Source organism: Bison bison, unplaced genomic scaffold (genome assembly GCF_000754665.1).
Source record: "Bison bison bison isolate TAMUID 2011002044 unplaced genomic scaffold, Bison_UMD1.0 scf7180017864200, whole genome shotgun sequence".
Classification (NCBI taxonomy): domain Eukaryota; kingdom Metazoa; phylum Chordata; class Mammalia; order Artiodactyla; family Bovidae; genus Bison; species Bison bison.
Genome location: NW_011494772.1, coordinates 448,712 through 454,479, shown reverse-complemented (window position 1 = coordinate 454,479; position 5,768 = coordinate 448,712). Strand labels below are relative to the sequence as shown.

General features: G+C 37.2%; 1 protein-coding gene across 1 annotated transcript in view; it reads right to left on the bottom strand.

The window, feature by feature from the left end:
- GBE1 (glucan (1,4-alpha-), branching enzyme 1) overlaps window positions 1–5,768 on the bottom strand; it is a 313,528-nt gene that overhangs the window by 71,242 nt on the left and 236,518 nt on the right. The window lies entirely within an intron of this gene.

Genomic DNA, 5,768 nt, shown 5'->3' with positions numbered 1-5,768 from the left:
AGTGTCAGACTTTCTTTTTTGGGGCTCCAAAATCACTGCAGATGGTGACTGCAGCCATGAAATTAAAAGATGCTTACTCCTTAGAAGGAAAGTTATGACCAACCTAGATAGCATATTGAAAAGCAGAGACATTACTTTGCCAACAAAGGTCTGCGTAGTCAAGGCTATGGTTTTTCCTGTGGTCATGTATGGATGTGAGATTTGGACTGTGAAGAAGGTTGAGTGCTGAAGAATTGATGCTTTTGAACTGTGGTGTTGGAGAAGACTCTTGAGAGTCCCTTGGACTGCAAGGACATCCAACCAGTCCATTCTGAAGGAGATCAGCCCTGGGATTTCTTTGGAAGGAATGATGCTAAAGCTGAAACTTCATTACTTTGGCCACCTCATGAAAAGAGTTGACTCACTGGAAAAGATTCTGATGCTGGGAGGGATTGGAGGCAGGAGGAGAAGGGGACGACAGAGGATGAGATGGCTGGATGGCATCACTGACTCAATGGACATGAGTCTCAGTGAACTCTGGGAGTTGGTAATGGACAGGGAGGCCTGGCGTTCTGTGATTCATGGGGTCTCAAAGAGTCGGACATGACTGAGTGACTGATTTGGTCTGGTCTGGTCTGGTGTGATAGGCATATTAGGAGATATTGTGGGTTCAGTTCCAGACTACCTCAATAAGGTGAATATGGCAGTAAAGTGAGTGACACAAATTGTTTAGCTTCTCAGTGCTTACCAAAGTTAATTTACGCTATACTATAGCCTATACCAATAGCAATATTTCTAAATACAATGTATATATTCTAATTTAAAAAATACTGTATTGCTAAAAAATGTTTACCACCATTGGAACCTTCAGCAAGTTGTAGTAGTAACATCAAAGCAAATCAAATCCACAGTGAGATATCACCAAATACCTGTCAGAATAGCTATCATCAAAAAGCCTACAAATAACTAATGGTGGTGAAGATGTCAAGAAAAAGGGAACCCCGATACACTGTGGGTATGCAAAACAGTACGGAGGGGCCTCAGAAAACTAAAACTAGAACTATCATACAATCCAGCATATATCCTGGGAATATATCTAAAGAAAATGAAAACACTAATTTGAAATGGTACATGCACCCTGATGTTCACAGCAGAATTATTTATAATAGCCAAGGTATGGAAACAACCTCAGTGTACATCAACAGATGAATGGATAAAGAAGATGTGATATAAAATATATATATATATATATATATTTATAAGCACACACAGGCAAAATGGAATATTACTTAAACATAATGAAATTCTGCCACTCACAACAATGTGGATGGACCCAGAAGGGATTATGCCTAGTGAAATGTCAGAAAAAGAAAGATAAATATGCTGTGTTATCACTTATGTATGGAACTGAAAAAATGAATCAACAAATGAATATAAAAAAACAGAAACAGACTCACAAATCCGTGATTACCAGTGGGGAAAGGGAGGGGGAGGAGCAAAATAAGGGTGGCAGATGAAAACTACTATGTATAAAACAAATAAGCTACACAGACATTGTACTGCACAGGGAAATACAGCCATTATGTTGTAAGAACTTTTAAAGGAAGAGAATATGTAAAAATCTTGAATCACTATGTTGTACACCTGAAACTAACCTTGTAAATCAATTATAGTTCAATTAATAAAAAAAGAGCACTGGTCACAGATTACCATAACAAACATAATAACAATGAAAATGTTTGAAATATTCCAATATTTACCAAAATGGGACAGATACAGGAAATGAGCAAATGCTCTTGGAAAAACAGTGTTCATAGACTTACTCAGTGCAAGGATGCCACAGATCTTCATTTTGTAAAAAACATAATATCTGTGCAGCACAATTAAATAAGGTATGACTGCAACATATATTTACTGAAATAACCTATGTGTAAAGCAGATGTTTTTCATTCTATATTTATTTTAACCAAAAATTAAATATTAAATAACCACTGATTTTACAAATAGCATAGGTATATCCACATAGATTATCAATAACCACAGCTTATTTTTCTAATCTGTCTCCTTTTAGTTATATTATAAATAGATTAAAAAAAAACAAAGCTATTAAACCATCAATCAATACCAGGCCTTTCTTACTGAAGAGTTTTATGATGTTTTAAAGTGATTGAAAACCACATTTTTTCATTAAACTTGCCAGTCAATGAATGATCTCTAAATTGATTTCCTCGGGCTCCAGTTTCTTCATTGTATTTGAAGTTTAATATTCCCAACTGACTTTAATCTTACTCTGTTAAATCAGTCCTACTCCTTCTTGGACTCTTCCTAAGTTTGTGGTATGGCTTTTTTGTGTCTTTCTACTCTTCTAAGTTTGTCTGGCTGATGCAGCTCATAAATTCTACCAAGAATGCAATTTGTTAATCCAATTTCCTATATATTCACATGACATTCTCTGCTTATCTCTATCACTGTAGTGAGTGAGTGTACTAGGGCAGACATACTGGTCTGCTTACTTGTCTGGACTCCTCTTGGGTTTTGAGACCCTGATGGCAAGAAGTCTTTTTCACCTAGGAATATCTACCACTTAACAATACTTGGCATACAGTAGACACATATAAATGTCTGAAGCATGAAAGAATGTAATAAATTGTGTTAGAACACATTTTAGAATGTGTTATGAATATATGAAATATATAGTTTAAATTGATGTATATCTCAAATTCACTAACGTTCTAAACAGAACTTGCCTTATATCAATCTGCTTTCTCTACGCCTTTCTCTCACACTGTTTCTGTCTCTCTCTGTGTCTCCTCTGTCTCTGTTTTGCTCACTTGCCTTACCCTTACTTCTGTGTGAAATAAATCTGAGCACAGGTTTGTAAGAAAAACATATTAAGTTTTATCTAATGCTCACACACACACTCGGAGAAGGTGATGGCACCCCACTCCAGTACTCTTGCCTGGAAAATCCCATGGATGGAGGAGCCTGGTGGGCTGCAGTCCATGGGGTCGCTGAGGGTTGGACACGACTGAGCGACTTCACTTTCACTTTTCACTTTTACGCATTGGAGAAGGAAATGGCAACCCGCTCTAGTGTTCTTGCCTGGAGAATCCCAGGGACGGGGGAGCCTGGTGGGCTGCCGTCTATGGGGTCGCACAGAGTCGGACATGACTGAAGTGACTTAGCAGCGGCAGCAGCAGCACACACACACTCATACATAGAAACCATATAATAAATGTTAACTGATTAACATCATATTGGCTTATCCTAGAAATGAGAATCCAGGCAACCATCAAACCTCTTCATACATGAAAATAAAGTAAGATGTTTTAGCAGCAACATTCAAAAGACATCACCATGAATTAAAAACAAACAATATTAACTCTTAGTGAGACTGACTAAGAAACAGCTTAATTTCTATATAATTAACCACATAACTGTGGTTGTTCAGCTGCTAAGTCATGTCCGACTCTTTGCGACCCCATGGACTACAGCACGTCAAGCTCTTTTATCTTCCACTATCTCCTGGAGTTTGCTCAAATCCATATCTACGGAGTCTGTGATGCAATCTAACCATCTAATCCTCTGTTCCCCCATGTCCTCCTGTCCTCAATCATTCCCAGTATCAGAATCTTTTCCAAAGAACTGACCCTTTGCATCAGGTGGCCAAAGTACTGGAGCTTCAGCTTCAGCCTCAGTCCTTTCAATGAATATACAGAGTTGATTTCCTCTAGCATTGACTGGTTTGATCTCCCTGAAGTCCGAGGGACTCTCAAGAGTCTTCTCCAGCAGCAGAGTTTGAAAGCATCAGTTCTTCGGGACTCAGACTTCTTTAAGGTCCAGCTTTCACATCCAAACGTGACTACTGGACAAACCATGACTAGATGGCAAAGTGATGTCTCTGCTTTTTAATGTGCTGCCTAGGTTTGTCATAGTTTTCCTTTCAAGGAGCAAGCATCTTTTAATTTCATAGCTACAGTCACTATCTGCAGTGATTCTGGAGCCCAGGAAAATAAAATCTGTCACTGCTTCCACTTTTCCCCTTCTATTTGTCATGAAGTGATGGGACTAGATGCCACAATCTTAGTTTTTTTAATGTTGAGTTTCAAGACAGCTTTTTCACTCTTTTATTTCATCTTCATCAAGACGCTCTTTAGTTCCTCTTTTTTTCTGCCATAAGAGTGGTATTATCTGTATATCTGAAGTTGTTGATATTTCTCCCAGCAATCATGATTCCAGCTTGTAATTCACCCAGCCCAGCATTTTGCATGATGTACTCTACATAGAAGTTTAATAAGCACGATGACAATATATAGCCTTGTGTACTCCTTTACCAATTTTGAACCAGTAAGTTGTTCTATGTCCAGTTCTAACTGTTGCTTCTTGACCCACATACAGGTTTCCTAGGAGATAAGTAAGGTGGTCTCATACTCCCATCTCCTTAAGGATTTTTCATTTTGTTGTGATCCACACAGCCAAATGTTTTAGCATAGTCACTGAAGTAGAAGTTTTCCTTTAATTCCTTTGCTTTCTCTATGATCCACTGAACATTGGCAATTTGATCTCTGGTTCCTTTGCCTTTTATAAATCTAGCTTGTACATCTGGAAGCTCTCAGTTTATGTACTGCTGAAGCCTAGCTTGAAGGATTTTGACCTTAACCTTGCTAGTATGTGAAATAAGTGCAATTGTCAGGTAGAGTGAACATTCTTTGGTATTGTCCTTTGGGACTGTAATGAAAACTGACCGTTTCCAGTCTTGCGAACCACACAATACCACCTAGGAAATGTCATCTCATTTTTAACAAAGAATTACTAATTTTACTGATATTTTTAGAAGAAATGAATTAAATATTTTATGACGTATACCATCAGATGAGAGCCTAAAGAGGCACTCCTGGATGGAATTGGAATACCAGCATTAATAGAATAGCTAGTAATAATAAAAATAGTAATAGTAAATCTAATTTAGAATTAAATTAAATCTAAATAAACATTAACTATCAGCTAAGTACCTGATAATATGCTAAGTCTTGCAAACGTATTAAATCATTTTCACCCTGAAAACAATCTTCTGAGGTGGGCACTACTCCATTCCACTGCTGAGCAAACAAAGGCACAGGGTTATGATGCCCCTTACTCAGCTCACACAGCTAAGCCTGGGTTCCCATCCAGATCATTTTCTTAATCACAATGCTCTATCTTTTCCCAGAAACATATTTATTAACCACATTTTGGTAGCTAACCTATATACTGATCTAATACTAATTTTGTTTCTAATTTTCTCAAATAGGAAATAGAAGAGAAAGACAATAAGCTCCTCTCATTTTCTAGTTGCACAACATTAGGTGAGTTGCTTTTCCTGTCCAAGTTGTAGCGTTAGTAAAATGGGGCTTGGGATATCTACCTAGATATCTGAGTACTCCCTTAATTTTAACCTCAGGTTTCTTTGCAACTAAGACTGTATTAAAAAAAAAAAAAGAAAACTTTTATGAAGATTAATTTAGATGATGCATAGAAAATGTCTTAGACAATATAGCATGCTGTGTCTATATAAACTTACTTTTACTAATATTTATAATGACAACTCTTAGGATGCAAAAACATGCAAATAATTCAGCTATTTTTGGTCCCCATTTTATACTTGATTCCTTCATATGATGATATGTAGCTGTGAAAAGAAGAGAAGCAAAAAGCAATGGAGAAAAGGAAAGACATAAGCATCTGAATGCAGAGTTCCAAAGAATAGCAAGAAGAGATAAGAAAGCCCAAGTATAAGGCAAAAAACTTAT